Source organism: Mercurialis annua, linkage group LG7 (genome assembly GCF_937616625.2).
Source record: "Mercurialis annua linkage group LG7, ddMerAnnu1.2, whole genome shotgun sequence".
In the NCBI taxonomy this organism is placed as follows: domain Eukaryota; kingdom Viridiplantae; phylum Streptophyta; class Magnoliopsida; order Malpighiales; family Euphorbiaceae; genus Mercurialis; species Mercurialis annua.
In genome coordinates, this window is record NC_065576.1 from 30676729 (window position 1) to 30694147 (window position 17419).

The 17419-nt window shown below is 43.6% G+C and overlaps 49 non-coding genes across 49 annotated transcripts; all 49 read right to left on the reverse strand.

The window, feature by feature from the left end:
* Positions 1 to 23: 23 nt before the first annotated feature.
* LOC126658251 (5S ribosomal RNA) lies at positions 24 to 142 on the reverse strand. The gene has a single exon (XR_007633843.1). It is a non-coding gene; the product is annotated as a 5S ribosomal RNA (ribosomal RNA).
* A 221-nt stretch (positions 143 to 363) lies between these two features.
* LOC126658282 (5S ribosomal RNA) lies at positions 364 to 482 on the reverse strand. Its single transcript, XR_007633873.1, has one exon. It is a non-coding gene; the product is annotated as a 5S ribosomal RNA (ribosomal RNA).
* Positions 483 to 665: 183 nt separating this feature from the next.
* Positions 666 to 784, reverse strand: LOC126659275 (5S ribosomal RNA). The gene has a single exon (XR_007634823.1). It is a non-coding gene; the product is annotated as a 5S ribosomal RNA (ribosomal RNA).
* Positions 785 to 967: 183 nt separating this feature from the next.
* On the reverse strand, positions 968 to 1086 carry LOC126658016 (5S ribosomal RNA). The gene has a single exon (XR_007633619.1). It is a non-coding gene; the product is annotated as a 5S ribosomal RNA (ribosomal RNA).
* A 214-nt stretch (positions 1087 to 1300) lies between these two features.
* LOC126659340 (5S ribosomal RNA) lies at positions 1301 to 1419 on the reverse strand. Its single transcript, XR_007634884.1, has one exon. It is a non-coding gene; the product is annotated as a 5S ribosomal RNA (ribosomal RNA).
* Positions 1420 to 1640: 221 nt separating this feature from the next.
* On the reverse strand, positions 1641 to 1759 carry LOC126659276 (5S ribosomal RNA). Its single transcript, XR_007634824.1, has one exon. It is a non-coding gene; the product is annotated as a 5S ribosomal RNA (ribosomal RNA).
* A 214-nt stretch (positions 1760 to 1973) lies between these two features.
* LOC126658252 (5S ribosomal RNA) lies at positions 1974 to 2092 on the reverse strand. The gene has a single exon (XR_007633844.1). It is a non-coding gene; the product is annotated as a 5S ribosomal RNA (ribosomal RNA).
* Positions 2093 to 2313: 221 nt separating this feature from the next.
* Positions 2314 to 2432, reverse strand: LOC126658485 (5S ribosomal RNA). Its single transcript, XR_007634070.1, has one exon. It is a non-coding gene; the product is annotated as a 5S ribosomal RNA (ribosomal RNA).
* A 183-nt stretch (positions 2433 to 2615) lies between these two features.
* Positions 2616 to 2734, reverse strand: LOC126659277 (5S ribosomal RNA). Its single transcript, XR_007634825.1, has one exon. It is a non-coding gene; the product is annotated as a 5S ribosomal RNA (ribosomal RNA).
* A 228-nt stretch (positions 2735 to 2962) lies between these two features.
* Positions 2963 to 3081, reverse strand: LOC126658283 (5S ribosomal RNA). The gene has a single exon (XR_007633874.1). It is a non-coding gene; the product is annotated as a 5S ribosomal RNA (ribosomal RNA).
* A 183-nt stretch (positions 3082 to 3264) lies between these two features.
* Positions 3265 to 3383, reverse strand: LOC126659278 (5S ribosomal RNA). Its single transcript, XR_007634826.1, has one exon. It is a non-coding gene; the product is annotated as a 5S ribosomal RNA (ribosomal RNA).
* Positions 3384 to 3566: 183 nt separating this feature from the next.
* On the reverse strand, positions 3567 to 3685 carry LOC126659280 (5S ribosomal RNA). Its single transcript, XR_007634828.1, has one exon. It is a non-coding gene; the product is annotated as a 5S ribosomal RNA (ribosomal RNA).
* Positions 3686 to 3899: 214 nt separating this feature from the next.
* On the reverse strand, positions 3900 to 4018 carry LOC126659281 (5S ribosomal RNA). The gene has a single exon (XR_007634829.1). It is a non-coding gene; the product is annotated as a 5S ribosomal RNA (ribosomal RNA).
* Positions 4019 to 4194: 176 nt separating this feature from the next.
* Positions 4195 to 4313, reverse strand: LOC126658333 (5S ribosomal RNA). The gene has a single exon (XR_007633922.1). It is a non-coding gene; the product is annotated as a 5S ribosomal RNA (ribosomal RNA).
* A 176-nt stretch (positions 4314 to 4489) lies between these two features.
* On the reverse strand, positions 4490 to 4607 carry LOC126658830 (5S ribosomal RNA). Its single transcript, XR_007634402.1, has one exon. It is a non-coding gene; the product is annotated as a 5S ribosomal RNA (ribosomal RNA).
* Positions 4608 to 4827: 220 nt separating this feature from the next.
* LOC126659341 (5S ribosomal RNA) lies at positions 4828 to 4946 on the reverse strand. Its single transcript, XR_007634885.1, has one exon. It is a non-coding gene; the product is annotated as a 5S ribosomal RNA (ribosomal RNA).
* Positions 4947 to 5167: 221 nt separating this feature from the next.
* On the reverse strand, positions 5168 to 5286 carry LOC126659282 (5S ribosomal RNA). The gene has a single exon (XR_007634830.1). It is a non-coding gene; the product is annotated as a 5S ribosomal RNA (ribosomal RNA).
* Positions 5287 to 5500: 214 nt separating this feature from the next.
* LOC126658253 (5S ribosomal RNA) lies at positions 5501 to 5619 on the reverse strand. Its single transcript, XR_007633845.1, has one exon. It is a non-coding gene; the product is annotated as a 5S ribosomal RNA (ribosomal RNA).
* A 228-nt stretch (positions 5620 to 5847) lies between these two features.
* Positions 5848 to 5966, reverse strand: LOC126659283 (5S ribosomal RNA). Its single transcript, XR_007634831.1, has one exon. It is a non-coding gene; the product is annotated as a 5S ribosomal RNA (ribosomal RNA).
* A 214-nt stretch (positions 5967 to 6180) lies between these two features.
* Positions 6181 to 6299, reverse strand: LOC126658254 (5S ribosomal RNA). Its single transcript, XR_007633846.1, has one exon. It is a non-coding gene; the product is annotated as a 5S ribosomal RNA (ribosomal RNA).
* Positions 6300 to 6520: 221 nt separating this feature from the next.
* Positions 6521 to 6639, reverse strand: LOC126657947 (5S ribosomal RNA). The gene has a single exon (XR_007633554.1). It is a non-coding gene; the product is annotated as a 5S ribosomal RNA (ribosomal RNA).
* Positions 6640 to 6853: 214 nt separating this feature from the next.
* On the reverse strand, positions 6854 to 6972 carry LOC126659284 (5S ribosomal RNA). The gene has a single exon (XR_007634832.1). It is a non-coding gene; the product is annotated as a 5S ribosomal RNA (ribosomal RNA).
* Positions 6973 to 7148: 176 nt separating this feature from the next.
* Positions 7149 to 7266, reverse strand: LOC126658796 (5S ribosomal RNA). Its single transcript, XR_007634369.1, has one exon. It is a non-coding gene; the product is annotated as a 5S ribosomal RNA (ribosomal RNA).
* A 221-nt stretch (positions 7267 to 7487) lies between these two features.
* LOC126658002 (5S ribosomal RNA) lies at positions 7488 to 7606 on the reverse strand. Its single transcript, XR_007633606.1, has one exon. It is a non-coding gene; the product is annotated as a 5S ribosomal RNA (ribosomal RNA).
* Positions 7607 to 7827: 221 nt separating this feature from the next.
* LOC126658270 (5S ribosomal RNA) lies at positions 7828 to 7946 on the reverse strand. The gene has a single exon (XR_007633861.1). It is a non-coding gene; the product is annotated as a 5S ribosomal RNA (ribosomal RNA).
* Positions 7947 to 8122: 176 nt separating this feature from the next.
* LOC126658798 (5S ribosomal RNA) lies at positions 8123 to 8240 on the reverse strand. The gene has a single exon (XR_007634371.1). It is a non-coding gene; the product is annotated as a 5S ribosomal RNA (ribosomal RNA).
* Positions 8241 to 8461: 221 nt separating this feature from the next.
* On the reverse strand, positions 8462 to 8580 carry LOC126657948 (5S ribosomal RNA). The gene has a single exon (XR_007633555.1). It is a non-coding gene; the product is annotated as a 5S ribosomal RNA (ribosomal RNA).
* A 214-nt stretch (positions 8581 to 8794) lies between these two features.
* Positions 8795 to 8913, reverse strand: LOC126659286 (5S ribosomal RNA). The gene has a single exon (XR_007634833.1). It is a non-coding gene; the product is annotated as a 5S ribosomal RNA (ribosomal RNA).
* Positions 8914 to 9089: 176 nt separating this feature from the next.
* LOC126658799 (5S ribosomal RNA) lies at positions 9090 to 9207 on the reverse strand. The gene has a single exon (XR_007634372.1). It is a non-coding gene; the product is annotated as a 5S ribosomal RNA (ribosomal RNA).
* A 221-nt stretch (positions 9208 to 9428) lies between these two features.
* LOC126658003 (5S ribosomal RNA) lies at positions 9429 to 9547 on the reverse strand. Its single transcript, XR_007633607.1, has one exon. It is a non-coding gene; the product is annotated as a 5S ribosomal RNA (ribosomal RNA).
* A 221-nt stretch (positions 9548 to 9768) lies between these two features.
* Positions 9769 to 9887, reverse strand: LOC126659287 (5S ribosomal RNA). Its single transcript, XR_007634834.1, has one exon. It is a non-coding gene; the product is annotated as a 5S ribosomal RNA (ribosomal RNA).
* Positions 9888 to 10063: 176 nt separating this feature from the next.
* Positions 10064 to 10181, reverse strand: LOC126658800 (5S ribosomal RNA). The gene has a single exon (XR_007634373.1). It is a non-coding gene; the product is annotated as a 5S ribosomal RNA (ribosomal RNA).
* Positions 10182 to 10402: 221 nt separating this feature from the next.
* LOC126658004 (5S ribosomal RNA) lies at positions 10403 to 10521 on the reverse strand. Its single transcript, XR_007633608.1, has one exon. It is a non-coding gene; the product is annotated as a 5S ribosomal RNA (ribosomal RNA).
* A 221-nt stretch (positions 10522 to 10742) lies between these two features.
* LOC126659288 (5S ribosomal RNA) lies at positions 10743 to 10861 on the reverse strand. Its single transcript, XR_007634835.1, has one exon. It is a non-coding gene; the product is annotated as a 5S ribosomal RNA (ribosomal RNA).
* Positions 10862 to 11037: 176 nt separating this feature from the next.
* On the reverse strand, positions 11038 to 11155 carry LOC126658801 (5S ribosomal RNA). The gene has a single exon (XR_007634374.1). It is a non-coding gene; the product is annotated as a 5S ribosomal RNA (ribosomal RNA).
* A 221-nt stretch (positions 11156 to 11376) lies between these two features.
* LOC126658005 (5S ribosomal RNA) lies at positions 11377 to 11495 on the reverse strand. Its single transcript, XR_007633609.1, has one exon. It is a non-coding gene; the product is annotated as a 5S ribosomal RNA (ribosomal RNA).
* A 221-nt stretch (positions 11496 to 11716) lies between these two features.
* LOC126659289 (5S ribosomal RNA) lies at positions 11717 to 11835 on the reverse strand. Its single transcript, XR_007634836.1, has one exon. It is a non-coding gene; the product is annotated as a 5S ribosomal RNA (ribosomal RNA).
* A 176-nt stretch (positions 11836 to 12011) lies between these two features.
* On the reverse strand, positions 12012 to 12129 carry LOC126658802 (5S ribosomal RNA). The gene has a single exon (XR_007634375.1). It is a non-coding gene; the product is annotated as a 5S ribosomal RNA (ribosomal RNA).
* Positions 12130 to 12350: 221 nt separating this feature from the next.
* On the reverse strand, positions 12351 to 12469 carry LOC126658006 (5S ribosomal RNA). The gene has a single exon (XR_007633610.1). It is a non-coding gene; the product is annotated as a 5S ribosomal RNA (ribosomal RNA).
* A 221-nt stretch (positions 12470 to 12690) lies between these two features.
* Positions 12691 to 12809, reverse strand: LOC126659290 (5S ribosomal RNA). The gene has a single exon (XR_007634837.1). It is a non-coding gene; the product is annotated as a 5S ribosomal RNA (ribosomal RNA).
* Positions 12810 to 13030: 221 nt separating this feature from the next.
* Positions 13031 to 13149, reverse strand: LOC126659292 (5S ribosomal RNA). The gene has a single exon (XR_007634839.1). It is a non-coding gene; the product is annotated as a 5S ribosomal RNA (ribosomal RNA).
* A 221-nt stretch (positions 13150 to 13370) lies between these two features.
* LOC126658255 (5S ribosomal RNA) lies at positions 13371 to 13489 on the reverse strand. Its single transcript, XR_007633847.1, has one exon. It is a non-coding gene; the product is annotated as a 5S ribosomal RNA (ribosomal RNA).
* A 221-nt stretch (positions 13490 to 13710) lies between these two features.
* LOC126657949 (5S ribosomal RNA) lies at positions 13711 to 13829 on the reverse strand. The gene has a single exon (XR_007633556.1). It is a non-coding gene; the product is annotated as a 5S ribosomal RNA (ribosomal RNA).
* Positions 13830 to 14043: 214 nt separating this feature from the next.
* Positions 14044 to 14162, reverse strand: LOC126659362 (5S ribosomal RNA). Its single transcript, XR_007634906.1, has one exon. It is a non-coding gene; the product is annotated as a 5S ribosomal RNA (ribosomal RNA).
* Positions 14163 to 14345: 183 nt separating this feature from the next.
* LOC126659293 (5S ribosomal RNA) lies at positions 14346 to 14464 on the reverse strand. The gene has a single exon (XR_007634840.1). It is a non-coding gene; the product is annotated as a 5S ribosomal RNA (ribosomal RNA).
* A 183-nt stretch (positions 14465 to 14647) lies between these two features.
* On the reverse strand, positions 14648 to 14766 carry LOC126659294 (5S ribosomal RNA). The gene has a single exon (XR_007634841.1). It is a non-coding gene; the product is annotated as a 5S ribosomal RNA (ribosomal RNA).
* A 221-nt stretch (positions 14767 to 14987) lies between these two features.
* Positions 14988 to 15106, reverse strand: LOC126658256 (5S ribosomal RNA). Its single transcript, XR_007633848.1, has one exon. It is a non-coding gene; the product is annotated as a 5S ribosomal RNA (ribosomal RNA).
* Positions 15107 to 15348: 242 nt separating this feature from the next.
* Positions 15349 to 15467, reverse strand: LOC126658284 (5S ribosomal RNA). Its single transcript, XR_007633875.1, has one exon. It is a non-coding gene; the product is annotated as a 5S ribosomal RNA (ribosomal RNA).
* A 183-nt stretch (positions 15468 to 15650) lies between these two features.
* LOC126659295 (5S ribosomal RNA) lies at positions 15651 to 15769 on the reverse strand. The gene has a single exon (XR_007634842.1). It is a non-coding gene; the product is annotated as a 5S ribosomal RNA (ribosomal RNA).
* Between the last annotated feature and the right edge of the window lie 1650 nt (positions 15770 to 17419).

The window sequence follows — 17419 nt, forward strand, 5'->3', positions numbered from 1 at the left end:
CGCCGTTCAAAAAAAGCGAAAAAGGGGTGCAACACGAGGACTTCCCAGGAGGTCACCCATCCTAGTACTGCTCTCGCCCAAGCACGTTTATCTTCGGAGTTCTGATGGGATCCGGTGCATTAGTGCTGGTATGATCGCACCCGTCATACCTTGCACGATCATCGCATATATCCGCTGCCTTGCAACTCATTCAACCAAAATAAAAGCTATCTTTAAAAGTACGTTTTGGTCCCTGAACTTTTTCCATATTTCCCGTTTGGTCCCTGAATTGCAATTCATCGTTACTCGTTACTCGTTACTCGTTCTGTTTGTCTCTCGGCGATAGTAATAATAGAAAAAACGTAGTTCAAAAAAAGCGAAAAAGGGGTGCAACACGAGGACTTTCCAGGAGGTCACCCATCCTAGTACTGCTCTCGCCCAAGCACGTTTAACTTCGGAGTTCTGATGGGATCCGGTGCATTAGTGCTGGTATGATCGCACCCGTCATACCTTGCACGATCATCGCATATATCCGCTGCCTTGCAACTCATTCAACCAAAATAAAAACTATCTTTAAAAGTACGTTTTGGTCCCTGAATTGCAATTCATCGTTACTCGTTACTCGTTCTGTTTGTCTCTCGGCGATAGTAATAATAGAAAAAACGCAGTTCAAAAAAAGCGAAAAAGGGGTGCAACACGAGGACTTCCCAGGAGGTCACCCATCCTAGTACTGCTCTCGCCCAAGCACGTTTAACTTCGGAGTTCTGATGGGATCCGGTGCATTAGTGCTGGTATGATCGCACCCGTCATACCTTGCACGATCATCGCATATATTCGCTGCCTTGCAACTCATTCAACCAAAATAAAAACTATCTTTAAAAGTACGTTTTGGTCCCTGAATTGCAATTCATCGTTACTCGTTACTCGTTCTGTTTGTCTCTCGGCGATAGTAATAATAGAAAAAACGCAGTTCAAAAAAAGCGAAAAAGGGGTGCAACACGAGGACTTCCCAGGAGGTCATCCATCCTAGTACTGCTCTCGCCCAAGCACGTTTAACTTCGGAGTTCTGATGGGATCCGGTGCATTAGTGCTGGTATGATCGCACCCGTCATACCTTGCACGATCATCGCATATATCCGCTGCCTTGCAACTCATTCAACCAAAATAAAAACTATCTTTAAAAGTACGTTTTGGTCCCTGAACTTTTTCCATATTTCCCGTTTGGTCCCTGAATTGCAATTCATCGTTACTCGTTACTCGTTCTGTTTGTCTCTCGGCGATAGTAATAATAGAAAAAATGCCGTTCAAAAAAAGCGAAAAAGGGGTGCAACACGAGGACTTCCCAGGAGGTCACCCATCCTAGTACTACTCTCGCCCAAGCACGTTTATCTTCGGAGTTCTGATGGGATCCGGTGCATTAGTGCTGGTATGATCGCACCCGTCATACCTTGCACGATCATCGCATATATCTGCTGCCTTGCAACTCATTCAACCAAAATAAAAGCTATCTTTAAAAGTACGTTTTGGTCCCTGAACGTTTTCCATATTTCCCGTTTGGTCCCTGAATTGCAATTCATCGTTACTCGTTACTCGTTACTCGTTCTGTTTGTCTCTCGGCGATAGTAATAATAGAAAAAACGCAGTTCAAAAAAAGCGAAAAAGGGGTGCAACACGAGGACTTCCCAGGAGGTCACCCATCCTAGTACTGCTCTCGCCCAAGCACGTTTAACTTCGGAGTTCTGATGGGATCCGGTGCATTAGTGCTGGTATGATCGCACCCGTCATACCTTGCACGATCATCGCATATATCCGCTGCCTTGCAACTCATTCAACCAAAATAAAAACTATCTTTAAAAGTACGTTTTGGTCCCTGAACTTTTTCCATATTTCCCGTTTGGTCCCTGAATTGCAATTCATCGTTACTCGTTACTCGTTCTGTTTGTCTCTCGGCGATAGTAATAATAGAAAAATCGCAGTTCAAAAAAAGCGAAAAAGGGGTGCAACACGAGGACTTCCCAGGAGGTCACCCATCCTAGTACTGCTCTCGCCCAAGCACGTTTATCTTCGGAGTTCTGATGGGATCCGGTGCATTAGTGCTGGTATGATCGCACCCGTCATACCTTGCACGATCATCGCATATATCCGCTGCCTTGCAACTCATTCAACCAAAATAAAAGCTATCTTTAAAAGTACGTTTTGGTCCCTGAACTTTTTCCATATTTCCCGTTTGGTCCCTGAATTGCAATTCATCGTTACTCGTTACTCGTTACTCGTTCTGTTTGTCTCTCGGCGATAGTAATAACAGAAAAAACGCAGTTCAAAAAAAGCGCAAAAGGGGTGCAACACGAGGACTTCCCAGGAGGTCACCCATCCTAGTACTGCTCTCGCCCAAGCACGTTTGACTTCGGAGTTCTGATGGGATCCGGTGCATTAGTGCTGGTATGATCGCACCGGTCATACCTTGCACGATCATCGCATATATCCGCTGCCTTGCAACTCATTCAACCAAAATAAAAACTATCTTTAAAAGTACGTTTTGGTCCCTGAATTGCAATTCATCGTTACTCGTTACTCGTTCTGTTTGTCTCTCGGCGATAGTAATAATAGAAAAAACGCAGTTCAAAAAAAGCGAAAAAGGGGTGCAACACGAGGACTTCCCAGGAGGTCACCCATCCTAGTACTGCTCTCGCCCAAGCACGTTTAACTTCGGAGTTCTGATGGGATCCGGTGCATTAGTGCTGGTATGATCGCACCCGTCATACCTTGCACGATCATCGCATATATCCGCTGCCTTGCAACTCATTCAACCAAAATAAAAGCTATCTTTAAAAGTACGTTTTGGTCCCTGAACTTTTTCCATATTTCCCGTTTGGTCCCTGAATTGCAATTCATCGTTACTCGTTACTCGTTACTCGTTACTCGTTCTGTTTGTCTCTCGGCGATAGTAATAATAGAAAAAACGCAGTTCAAAAAAAGCGAAAAAGGGGTGCAACACGAGGACTTTCCAGGAGGTCACCCATCCTAGTACTGCTCTCGCCCAAGCACGTTTAACTTCGGAGTTCTGATGGGATCCGGTGCATTAGTGCTGGTATGATCGCACCCGTCATACCTTGCACGATCATCGCATATATCCGCTGCCTTGCAACTCATTCAACCAAAATAAAAACTATCTTTAAAAGTACGTTTTGGTCCCTGAATTGCAATTCATCGTTACTCGTTACTCGTTCTGTTTGTCTCTCGGCGATAGTAATAATAGAAAAAACGCAGTTCAAAAAAAGCGAAAAAGGGGTGCAACACGAGGACTTCCCAGGAGGTCACCCATCCTAGTACTGCTCTCGCCCAAGCACGTTTAACTTCGGAGTTCTGATGGGATCCGGTGCATTAGTGCTGGTATGATCGCACCCGTCATACCTTGCACGATCATCGCATATATTCGCTGCCTTGCAACTCATTCAACCAAAATAAAAACTATCTTTAAAAGTACGTTTTGGTCCCTGAATTGCAATTCATCGTTACTCGTTACTCGTTCTGTTTGTCTCTCGGCGATAGTAATAATAGAAAAAACGCAGTTCAAAAAAAGCGAAAAAGGGGTGCAACACGAGGACTTCCCAGGAGGTCACCCATCCTAGTACTGCTCTCGCCCAAGCACGTTTAACTTCGGAGTTCTGATGGGATCCGGTGCATTAGTGCTGGTATGATCGCACCCGTCATACCTTGCACGATCATCGCATATATCCGCTGCCTTGCAACTCATTCAACCAAAATAAAAACTATCTTTAAAAGTACGTTTTGGTCCCTGAACTTTTTCCATATTTCCCGTTTGGTCCCTGAATTGCAATTCATCGTTACTCGTTACTCGTTCTGTTTGTCTCTCGGCGATATTAATAATAGAAAAAACGCCGTTCAAAAAAAGCGAAAAAGGGGTGCAACACGAGGACTTCCCAGGAGGTCACCCATCCTAGTACTGCTCTCGCCCAAGCACGTTTAACTTCGGAGTTCTGATGGGATCCGGTGCATTAGTGCTGGTATGATCGCACCCGTCATACCTTGCACGATCATCGCATATATCCGCTGCCTTGCAACTCATTCAACCAAAATAAAAACTATCTTTAAAAGTACGTTTTGGTCCCTGAATTGCAATTCATCGTTACTCGTTCTGTTTGTCTCTCGGCGATAGTAATAATAGAAAAAACGCAGTTCAAAAAAAGCGAAAAAGGGGTGCAACACGAGGACTTCCCAGGAGGTCACCCATCCTAGTACTGCTCTCGCCTAAGCACGTTTAACTTCGGAGTTCTGATGGGATCCGGTGCATTAGTGCTGGTATGATCGCACCCGTCATACCTTGCACGATCATCGCATATATCCGCTGCCTTGCAACTCATTCAACCAAAATAAAAACTATCTTTAAAAGTACGTTTTGGTCCCTGAATTGCAATTCATCGTTACTCGTTCTGTTTGTCTCTCGGCGATAGTAATAATAGAAAAAACGCAGTTCAAAAAAAGCGAAAAAGGGGTGCAACACGAGGACTTCCCAGGAGGTCACCCATCCTAGTACTGCTCTCCCCAAGCACGTTTAACTTCAGAGTTCTGATGGGATCCGGTGCATTAGTGCTGGTATGATCGCACCCGTCATACCTTGCACGATCATCGCATATATCCGCTGCCTTGCAACTCATTCAACCAAAATAAAAACTATCTTTAAAAGTATGTTTTGGTCCCTGAACTTTTTCCATATTTCCCGTTTGGTCCCTGAATTGCAATTCATCGTTACTCGTTACTCGTTACTCGTTCTGTTTGTCTCTCGGCGATAGTAATAATAGAAAAAACGCAGTTCAAAAAAGCGAAAAAGGGGTGCAACACGAGGACTTCCCAGGAGGTCACCCATCCTAGTACTGCTCTCGCCCAAGCACGTTTAACTTCAGAGTTCTGATGGGATCTGGTGCATTAGTGCTGGTATGATCGCACCCGTCATACCTTGCACGATCATCGCATATATCCGCTGCCTTGCAACTCATTCAACCAAAATAAAAACTATCTTTAAAAGTACGTTTTGGTCCCTGAACTTTTTCCATATTTCCCGTTTGGTCCCTGAATTGCAATTCATCGTTACTCGTTACTCGTTACTCGTTCTGTTTGTCTCTCGGCGATAGTAATAATAGAAAAAACGCAGTTCAAAAAAAGCGAAAAAGGGGTGCAACACGAGGACTTCCCAGGAGGTCACCCATCCTAGTACTGCTCTCGCCCAAGCACGTTTAACTTCGGAGTTCTGATGGGATCCGGTGCATTAGTGCTGGTATGATCGCACCCGTCATACCTTGCACGATCATCGCATATATCCGCTGCCTTGCAACTCATTCAACCAAAATAAAAACTATCTTTAAAAGTACGTTTTGGTCCCTGAACTTTTTCCATATTTCCCGTTTGGTCCCTGAATTGCAATTCATCGTTACTCGTTACTCGTTCTGTTTGTCTCTCGGCGATAGTAATAATAGAAAAAACGCCGTTCAAAAAAAGCGAAAAAGGGGTGCAACACGAGGACTTCCCAGGAGGTCACCCATCCTAGTACTGCTCTCGCCCAAGCACGTTTATCTTCGGAGTTCTGATGGGATCCGGTGCATTAGTGCTGGTATGATCGCACCCGTCATACCTTGCACGATCATCGCATATATCTGCTGCCTTGCAACTCATTCAACCAAAATAAAAGCTATCTTTAAAAGTACGTTTTGGTCCCTGAACGTTTTCCATATTTCCCGTTTGGTCCCTGAATTGCAATTCATCGTTACTCGTTACTCGTTACTCGTTACTCGTTCTGTTTGTCTCTCGGCGATAGTAATAATAGAAAAAACGCAGTTCAAAAAAAGCGAAAAAGGGGTGCAACACGAGGACTTCCCAGGAGGTCACCCATCCTAGTACTGCTCTCGCCCAAGCACGTTTAACTTCGGAGTTCTGATGGGATCCGGTGCATTAGTGCTGGTATGATCGCACCCGTCATACCTTGCACGATCATCGCATATATCCGCTGCCTTGCAACTCATTCAACCAAAATAAAAACTATCTTTAAAAGTACGTTTTGGTCCCTGAACTTTTTCCATATTTCCCGTTTGGTCCCTGAATTGCAATTCATCGTTACTCGTTACTCGTTCTGTTTGTCTCTCGGCGATAGTAATAATAGAAAAATCGCAGTTCAAAAAAAGCGAAAAAGGGGTGCAACACGAGGACTTCCCAGGAGGTCACCCATCCTAGTACTGCTCTCGCCCAAGCACGTTTATCTTCGGAGTTCTGATGGGATCCGGTGCATTAGTGCTGGTATGATCGCACCCGTCATACCTTGCACGATCATCGCATATATCCGCTGCCTTGCAACTCATTCAACCAAAATAAAAGCTATCTTTAAAAGTACGTTTTGGTCCCTGAACTTTTTCCATATTTCCCGTTTGGTCCCTGAATTGCAATTCATCGTTACTCGTTACTCGTTACTCGTTCTGTTTGTCTCTCGGCGATAGTAATAACAGAAAAAACGCAGTTCAAAAAAAGCGCAAAAGGGGTGCAACACGAGGACTTCCCAGGAGGTCACCCATCCTAGTACTGCTCTCGCCCAAGCACGTTTGACTTCGGAGTTCTGATGGGATCCGGTGCATTAGTGCTGGTATGATCGCACCCGTCATACCTTGCACGATCATCGCATATATCCGCTGCCTTGCAACTCATTCAACCAAAATAAAAACTATCTTTAAAAGTACGTTTTGGTCCCTGAACTTTTTCCATATTTCCCGTTTGGTCCCTGAATTGCAATTCATCGTTACTCGTTACTCGTTCTGTTTGTCTCTCGGGGATAGTAATAATAGAAAAAACGCAGTTCAAAAAAAGCGAAAAAGGGGTGCAACACGAGGACTTCCCAGGAGGTCACCCATCCTAGTACTGCTCTCGCCCAAGCACGTTTAACTTCGGAGTTCTGATGGGATCCGGTGCATTAGTGCTGGTATGATCGCACCCGTCATACCTTGCACGATCATCGCATATATCCGCTGCCTTGCAACTCATTCAACCAAAATAAAAACTATCTTTAAAAGTACGTTTTGGTCCCTGAATTGCAATTCATCGTTACTCGTTCTGTTTGTCTCTCGGCGATAGTAATAATAGAAAAAACGCAGTTCAAAAAAAGCGAAAAAGGGGTGCAACACGAGGACTTCCCAGGAGGTCACCCATCCTAGTACTGCTCTCCCCAAGCACGTTTAACTTCGGAGTTCTGATGGGATCCGGTGCATTAGTGCTGGTATGATCGCACCCGTCATACCTTGCACGATCATCGCATATATCCGCTGCCTTGCAACTCATTCAACCAAAATAAAAACTATCTTTAAAAGTATGTTTTGGTCCCTGAACTTTTTCCATATTTCCCGTTTGGTCCCTGAATTGCAATTCATCGTTACTCGTTACTCGTTACTCGTTCTGTTTGTCTCTCGGCGATAGTAATAATAGAAAAAACGCAGTTCAAAAAAAGCGAAAAAGGGGTGCAACACGAGGACTTCCCAGGAGGTCACCCATCCTAGTACTGCTCTCGCCCAAGCACGTTTAACTTCAGAGTTCTGATGGGATCCGGTGCATTAGTGCTGGTATGATCGCACCCGTCATACCTTGCACGATCATCGCATATATCCGCTGCCTTGCAACTCATTCAACCAAAATAAAAACTATCTTTAAAAGTACGTTTTGGTCCCTGAACTTTTTCCATATTTCCCGTTTGGTCCCTGAATTGCAATTCATCGTTACTCGTTACTCGTTACTCGTTCTGTTTGTCTCTCGGCGATAGTAATAATAGAAAAAACGCAGTTCAAAAAAAGCGAAAAAGTGGTGCAACACGAGGACTTCCCAGGAGGTCACCCATCCTAGTACTGCTCTCGCCCAAGCACGTTTAACTTCGGAGTTCTGATGGGATCCGGTGCATTAGTGCTGGTATGATCGCACCCGTCATACCTTGCACGATCATCGCATATATCCGCTGCCTTGCAACTCATTCAACCAAAATAAAAACTATCTTTAAAAGTACGTTTTGGTCCCTGAATTGCAATTCATCGTTACTCGTTCTGTTTGTCTCTCGGCGATAGTAATAATAGAAAAAACGCAGTTCAAAAAAAGCGAAAAAGGGGTGCAACACGAGGACTTCCCAGGAGGTCACCCATCCTAGTACTGCTCTCCCCAAGCACGTTTAACTTCGGAGTTCTGATGGGATCCGGTGCATTAGTGCTGGTATGATCGCACCCGTCATACCTTGCACGATCATCGCATATATCCGCTGCCTTGCAACTCATTCAACCAAAATAAAAGCTATCTTTAAAAGTACGTTTTGGTCCCTGAACTTTTTCCATATTTCCCGTTTGGTCCCTGAATTGCAATTCATCGTTACTCGTTACTCGTTACTCGTTCTGTTTGTCTCTCGGCGATAGTAATAACAGAAAAAACGCAGTTCAAAAAAAGCGCAAAAGGGGTGCAACACGAGGACTTCCCAGGAGGTCACCCATCCTAGTACTGCTCTCGCCCAAGCACGTTTGACTTCGGAGTTCTGATGGGATCCGGTGCATTAGTGCTGGTATGATCGCACCCGTCATACCTTGCACGATCATCGCATATATCCGCTGCCTTGCAACTCATTCAACCAAAATAAAAACTATCTTTAAAAGTACGTTTTGGTCCCTGAACTTTTTCCATATTTCCCGTTTGGTCCCTGAATTGCAATTCATCGTTACTCGTTACTCGTTCTGTTTGTCTCTCGGGGATAGTAATAATAGAAAAAACGCAGTTCAAAAAAAGCGAAAAAGGGGTGCAACACGAGGACTTCCCAGGAGGTCACCCATCCTAGTACTGCTCTCGCCCAAGCACGTTTAACTTCGGAGTTCTGATGGGATCCGGTGCATTAGTGCTGGTATGATCGCACCCGTCATACCTTGCACGATCATCGCATATATCCGCTGCCTTGCAACTCATTCAACCAAAATAAAAACTATCTTTAAAAGTACGTTTTGGTCCCTGAATTGCAATTCATCGTTACTCGTTCTGTTTGTCTCTCGGCGATAGTAATAATAGAAAAAACGCAGTTCAAAAAAAGCGAAAAAGGGGTGCAACACGAGGACTTCCCAGGAGGTCACCCATCCTAGTACTGCTCTCCCCAAGCACGTTTAACTTCGGAGTTCTGATGGGATCCGGTGCATTAGTGCTGGTATGATCGCACCCGTCATACCTTGCACGATCATCGCATATATCCGCTGCCTTGCAACTCATTCAACCAAAATAAAAACTATCTTTAAAAGTATGTTTTGGTCCCTGAACTTTTTCTATATTTCCCGTTTGGTCCCTGAATTGCAATTCATCGTTACTCGTTACTCGTTACTCGTTCTGTTTGTCTCTCGGCGATAGTAATAATAGAAAAAACGCAGTTCAAAAAAAGCGAAAAAGGGGTGCAACACGAGGACTTCCCAGGAGGTCACCCATCCTAGTACTGCTCTCGCCCAAGCACGTTTAACTTCAGAGTTCTGATGGGATCCGGTGCATTAGTGCTGGTATGATCGCACCCGTCATACCTTGCACGATCATCGCATATATCCGCTGCCTTGCAACTCATTCAACCAAAATAAAAACTATCTTTAAAAGTACGTTTTGGTCCCTGAACTTTTTCCATATTTCCCGTTTGGTCCCTGAATTGCAATTCATCGTTACTCGTTACTCGTTACTCGTTCTGTTTGTCTCTCGGCGATAGTAATAATAGAAAAAACGCAGTTCAAAAAAAGCGAAAAAGGGGTGCAACACGAGGACTTCCCAGGAGGTCACCCATCCTAGTACTGCTCTCGCCCAAGCACGTTTAACTTCGGAGTTCTGATGGGATCCGGTGCATTAGTGCTGGTATGATCGCACCCGTCATACCTTGCACGATCATCGCATATATCCGCTGCCTTGCAACTCATTCAACCAAAATAAAAACTATCTTTAAAAGTACGTTTTGGTCCCTGAATTGCAATTCATCGTTACTCGTTCTGTTTGTCTCTCGGCGATAGTAATAATAGAAAAAACGCAGTTCAAAAAAAGCGAAAAAGGGGTGCAACACGAGGACTTCCCAGGAGGTCACCCATCCTAGTACTGCTCTCCCCAAGCACGTTTAACTTCGGAGTTCTGATGGGATCCGGTGCATTAGTGCTGGTATGATCGCACCCGTCATACCTTGCACGATCATCGCATATATCCGCTGCCTTGCAACTCATTCAACCAAAATAAAAACTATCTTTAAAAGTATGTTTTGGTCCCTGAACTTTTTCTATATTTCCCGTTTGGTCCCTGAATTGCAATTCATCGTTACTCGTTACTCGTTACTCGTTCTGTTTGTCTCTCGGCGATAGTAATAATAGAAAAAACGCAGTTCAAAAAAAGCGAAAAAGGGGTGCAACACGAGGACTTCCCAGGAGGTCACCCATCCTAGTACTGCTCTCGCCCAAGCACGTTTAACTTCAGAGTTCTGATGGGATCCGGTGCATTAGTGCTGGTATGATCGCACCCGTCATACCTTGCACGATCATCGCATATATCCGCTGCCTTGCAACTCATTCAACCAAAATAAAAACTATCTTTAAAAGTACGTTTTGGTCCCTGAACTTTTTCCATATTTCCCGTTTGGTCCCTGAATTGCAATTCATCGTTACTCGTTACTCGTTACTCGTTCTGTTTGTCTCTCGGCGATAGTAATAATAGAAAAAACGCAGTTCAAAAAAAGCGAAAAAGGGGTGCAACACGAGGACTTCCCAGGAGGTCACCCATCCTAGTACTGCTCTCGCCCAAGCACGTTTAACTTCGGAGTTCTGATGGGATCCGGTGCATTAGTGCTGGTATGATCGCACCCGTCATACCTTGCACGATCATCGCATATATCCGCTGCCTTGCAACTCATTCAACCAAAATAAAAACTATCTTTAAAAGTACGTTTTGGTCCCTGAATTGCAATTCATCGTTACTCGTTCTGTTTGTCTCTCGGCGATAGTAATAATAGAAAAAACGCAGTTCAAAAAAAGCGAAAAAGGGGTGCAACACGAGGACTTCCCAGGAGGTCACCCATCCTAGTACTGCTCTCCCCAAGCACGTTTAACTTCGGAGTTCTGATGGGATCCGGTGCATTAGTGCTGGTATGATCGCACCCGTCATACCTTGCACGATCATCGCATATATCCGCTGCCTTGCAACTCATTCAACCAAAATAAAAACTATCTTTAAAAGTATGTTTTGGTCCCTGAACTTTTTCCATATTTCCCGTTTGGTCCCTGAATTGCAATTCATCGTTACTCGTTACTCGTTACTCGTTCTGTTTGTCTCTCGGCGATAGTAATAATAGAAAAAACGCAGTTCAAAAAAAGCGAAAAAGGGGTGCAACACGAGGACTTCCCAGGAGGTCACCCATCCTAGTACTGCTCTCGCCCAAGCACGTTTAACTTCAGAGTTCTGATGGGATCCGGTGCATTAGTGCTGGTATGATCGCACCCGTCATACCTTGCACGATCATCGCATATATCCGCTGCCTTGCAACTCATTCAACCAAAATAAAAACTATCTTTAAAAGTACGTTTTGGTCCCTGAACTTTTTCCATATTTCCCGTTTGGTCCCTGAATTGCAATTCATCGTTACTCGTTACTCGTTACTCGTTCTGTTTGTCTCTCGGCGATAGTAATAATAGAAAAAACGCAGTTCAAAAAAAGCGAAAAAGGGGTGCAACACGAGGACTTCCCAGGAGGTCACCCATCCTAGTACTGCTCTCGCCCAAGCACGTTTAACTTCGGAGTTCTGATGGGATCCGGTGCATTAGTGCTGGTATGATCGCACCCGTCATACCTTGCACGATCATCGCATATATCCGCTGCCTTGCAACTCATTCAACCAAAATAAAAACTATCTTTAAAAGTACGTTTTGGTCCCTGAATTGCAATTCATCGTTACTCGTTCTGTTTGTCTCTCGGCGATAGTAATAATAGAAAAAACGCAGTTCAAAAAAAGCGAAAAAGGGGTGCAACACGAGGACTTCCCAGGAGGTCACCCATCCTAGTACTGCTCTCCCCAAGCACGTTTAACTTCGGAGTTCTGATGGGATCCGGTGCATTAGTGCTGGTATGATCGCACCCGTCATACCTTGCACGATCATCGCATATATCCGCTGCCTTGCAACTCATTCAACCAAAATAAAAACTATCTTTAAAAGTATGTTTTGGTCCCTGAACTTTTTCCATATTTCCCGTTTGGTCCCTGAATTGCAATTCATCGTTACTCATTACTCGTTACTCGTTCTGTTTGTCTCTCGGCGATAGTAATAATAGAAAAAACGCAGTTCAAAAAAAGCGAAAAAGGGGTGCAACACGAGGACTTCCCAGGAGGTCACCCATCCTAGTACTGCTCTCGCCCAAGCACGTTTAACTTCAGAGTTCTGATGGGATCCGGTGCATTAGTGCTGGTATGATCGCACCCGTCATACCTTGCACGATCATCGCATATATCCGCTGCCTTGCAACTCATTCAACCAAAATAAAAACTATCTTTAAAAGTACGTTTTGGTCCCTGAACTTTTTCCATATTTCCCGTTTGGTCCCTGAATTGCAATTCATCGTTACTCGTTACTCGTTACTCGTTCTGTTTGTCTCTCGGCGATAGTAATAATAGAAAAAACGCAGTTCAAAAAAAGCGAAAAAGGGGTGCAACACGAGGACTTCCCAGGAGGTCACCCATCCTAGTACTGCTCTCGCCCAAGCACGTTTAACTTCGGAGTTCTGATGGGATCCGGTGCATTAGTGCTGGTATGATCGCACCCGTCATACCTTGCACGATCATCGCATATATCCGCTGCCTTGCAACTCATTCAACCAAAATAAAAACTATCTTTAAAAGTACGTTTTGGTCCCTGAACTTTTTCCATATTTCCCGTTTGGTCCCTGAATTGCAATTCATCGTTACTCGTTACTCGTTACTCGTTCTGTTTGTCTCTCGGCGATAGTAATAATAGAAAAAACACAGTTCAAAAAAAGCGAAAAAGGGGTGCAACACGAGGACTTCCCAGGAGGTCACCCATCCTAGTACTGCTCTCGCCCAAGCACGTTTAACTTCGGAGTTCTGATGGGATCCGGTGCATTAGTGCTGGTATGATCGCACCCGTCATACCTTGCACGATCATCGCATATATCCGCTGCCTTGCAACTCATTCAACCAAAATAAAAACTATCTTTAAAAGTACGTTTTGGTCCCAGAACTTTTTCCATATTTCCCGTTTGGTCCCTGAATTGCAATTCATCGTTACTCGTTACTCGTTACTCGTTCTGTTTGTCTCTCGGCGATAGTAATAATAGAAAAAACGCAGTTCAAAAAAAGCGAAAAAGGGGTGCAACACGAGGACTTCCCAGGAGGTCACCCATCCTAGTACTGCTCTCGCCCAAGCACGTTTATCTTCGGAGTTCTGATGGGATCCGGTGCATTAGTGCTGGTATGATCGCACCCGTCATACCTTGCACGATCATCGCATATATCCGCTGCCTTGCAACTCATTCAACCAAAATAAAAGCTATCTATAAAAGTACGTTTTGGTCCCTGAACTTTTTCCATATTTCCCGTTTGGTCCCTGAATTGCAATTCATCGTTACTCGTTACTCGTTACTCGTTCTGTTTGTCTCTCGGCGATAGTAATAATAGAAAAAACGCAGTTAAAAAAAAGCGCAAAAGGGGTGCAACACGAGGACTTCCCAGGAGGTCACCCATCCTAGTACTGCTCTCGCCCAAGCACGTTTGACTTCGGAGTTCTGATGGGATCCGGTGCATTAGTGCTGGTATGATCGCACCCGTCATACCTTGCACGATCATCGCATATATCCGCTGCCTTGCAACTCATTCAACCAAAATAAAAACTATCTTTAAAAGTACGTTTTGGTCCCTGAACTTTTTCCATATTTCCTGTTTGGTCCCTGAATTGCAATTCATCGTTACTCGTTACTCGTTCTGTTTGTCTCTCGGGGATAGTAATAATAGAAAAAACGCAGTTCAAAAAAAGCGAAAAAGGGGTGCAACACGAGGACTTCCCAGGAGGTCACCCATCCTAGTACTGCTCTCGCCCATGCACGTTTAACTTCGGAGTTCTGATGGGATCCGGTGCATTAGTGCTGGTATGATCGCACCCGTCATACCTTGCACGATCATCGCATATATCCGCTGCCTTGCAACTCATTCAACCAAAATAAAAACTATCTTTAAAAGTACGTTTTGGTCCCTGAATTGCAATTCATCGTTACTCGTTACTCGTTCTGTTTGTCTCTCGGCGATAGTAATAATAGAAAAAACGCAGTTCAAAAAAAGCGAAAAAGGGGTGCAACACGAGGACTTCCCAGGAGGTCACCCATCCTAGTACTGCTCTCGCCCAAGCACGTTTAACTTCGGAGTTCTGATGGGATCCGGTGCATTAGTGCTGGTATGATCGCACCCGTCATACCTTGCACGATCATCGCATATATCCGCTGCCTTGCAACTCATTCAACCAAAATAAAAACTATCTTTAAAAGTACGTTTTGGTCCCTGAATTGCAATTCATCGTTACTCGTTACTCGTTCTGTTTGTCTCTCGGCGATAGTAATAATAGAAAAAACGCAGTTCAAAAAAAGCGAAAAAGGGGTGCAACACGAGGACTTCCCAGGAGGTCACCCATCCTAGTACTGCTCTCGCCCAAGCACGTTTAACTTCGGAGTTCTGATGGGATCCGGTGCATTAGTGCTGGTATGATCGCACCCGTCATACCTTGCACGATCATCGCATATATCCGCTGCCTTGCAACTCATTCAACCAAAATAAAAACTATCTTTAAAAGTACGTTTTGGTCCCTGAACTTTTTCCATATTTCCCGTTTGGTCCCTGAATTGCAATTCATCGTTACTCGTTACTCGTTACTCGTTCTGTTTGTCTCTCGGCGATAGTAATAACAGAAAAAACGCAGTTCAAAAAAAGCGAAAAAGGGGTGCAACACGAGGACTTCCCAGGAGGTCACCCATCCTAGTACTGCTCTCGCCCAAGCACGTTTATCTTCGGAGTTCTGATGGGATCCGGTGCATTAGTGCTGGTATGATCGCACCCGTCATACCTTGCACGATCATCGCATATATCCGCTGCCTTGCAACTCATTCAACCAAAATAAAAGCTATCTTTAAAAGTACGTTTTGGTCCCTGAACTTTTTCCATATTTCCCGTTTGGTCCCTGAATTGCAATTCATCGTTACTCGTTACTCGTTACTCGTTACTCGTTACTCGTTACTCGTTCTGTTTGTCTCTCGGCGATAGTAATAATAGAAAAAACGCAGTTCAAAAAAAGCGAAAAAGGGGTGCAACACGAGGACTTTCCAGGAGGTCACCCATCCTAGTACTGCTCTCGCCCAAGCACGTTTAACTTCGGAGTTCTGATGGGATCCGGTGCATTAGTGCTGGTATGATCGCACCCGTCATACCTTGCACGATCATCGCATATATCCGCTGCCTTGCAACTCATTCAACCAAAATAAAAACTATCTTTAAAAGTACGTTTTGGTCCCTGAATTGCAATTCATCGTTACTCGTTACTCGTTCTGTTTGTCTCTCGGCGATAGTAATAATAGAAAAAACGCAGTTCAAAAAAAGCGAAAAAGGGGTGCAACACGAGGACTTCCCAGGAGGTCACCCATCCTAGTACTGCTCTCGCCCAAGCACGTTTAACTTCGGAGTTCTGATGGGATCCGGTGCATTAGTGCTGGTATGATCGCACCCGTCATACCTTGCACGATCATCGCATATATCCGCTGCCTTGCAACTCATTCAACCAAAATAAAAACTATCTTTAAAAGTACGTTTTGGTCCCTAATTCGACTCGGACTCTAGTTTGCAACATAAAAGGTGGAGTCTTCTACTTCTAGAAGATTGAGAGTACATCAAAGATCAAAGTCTAAATTGGATTAGGAGTGTTTCTCTACACTTTCAACACTTAATCTTAATCCTAAAAGGAGATTGATTTCGGGCAAAACTCAAGTTTCAAGACCTCTATAAATAGAGCTCAGCTAAAGACTATTCAATTATTTAATTCATTATGTAAATACATTCATATTCTATTCTTAGTTTATTAGTTTAGTTTAGTTTAATTTTTAGTTTTTATTTTTCTTTAGCTTAGCTTATAAAATCATCCAAGCAAAATTTGGATTTCTTCTCCCTTCTCTTTAATTATGCAATTCTTTATTATTTGCTTGTTTGCTTTTACCATGTCTAGCTAAATTAATTGACTTGGAATATTGTGAGTAGTATTAATGCTAGATTTAAATTATGAAAACAAATATTCTATCTTTCTTTTTTAATGCAATTCTTTCTTATTGAGAGTAATGCTTGTGATTGAGTAGTTAACAATCACGTGAACTTAGAATAAATTGTGAGGAGGGGACTTAAGCAATTTAATTAGAAAAGGGTAACCAAGGCATAATTACAAAGCATTGTCCGACCACCATGTTTGCGTTATGTGATCTATGTGGATAACTAATCGATAATTCGTTGACTATAAATTGCCGTTTATCTTCTATCATTCTGTAAGCCGTGACAGTAAGGGTGATTCGAGGTAACAGGTTATGATCAATAGGCTAGCAACATTATAGGAATATTGAGCTAGTATCTTCAATCTATCCTCCATTGCATGTAACAATTAAAATTGATTAATATAAGTTAGATTTATAAGGTATCGATAATCCATACAAAAGCAATATTCTAGGTTGTTTGTTATCATTGTTGATTTCTTTTATTTAATATTTTCTGTTTTCATTAGTTTAAATTAAAATACAATTTGATTGCTCAAATAATAGTTTAGCTAACTATTTTGGTACGAGATTCATTCCTCGTGGGTTCGACACTCTACTTACTCTTTATTACTTAATCACGATATTGTATACTTGTAATTTTGTGCATCAGAGCCACCAGAGCTAGAGGGGGGATTGCCTCAGCAGGCCCGCCATCAACAACACCAGTATTAGCAATTTCAACACCAACATCAGCCTCATTGGCTATAACGACTATCCCATCGCCCCCAACAAGATTTCCCTAGTAGGAACTAAAGCGACTTCGGCTTCGCCCATTGGAACATCCGCACCTACTTCAATCCCGCCCATTGGAACATCCAAATCTGCTTTGAAACCGGAAAGCAAGTCATCAGAAGAGGAAGACATCCTACAAAAAGAGAAATAAAAATATTAGGGAATATACATTCAGGAATATCTTCTCCAACAAATTGATATTATAAATCGGCAAGTCCCTTCAGAGGATCTTCCAAAGGCATCCAACGACGCCTAACATGACCATTCACCAAAACAGGAAAAAGAGGCTCTTGAAAAATAATGTGCAAGGAGAGGTCAAAGCCCAAAATAGACTCGGATAGAGTTAAAG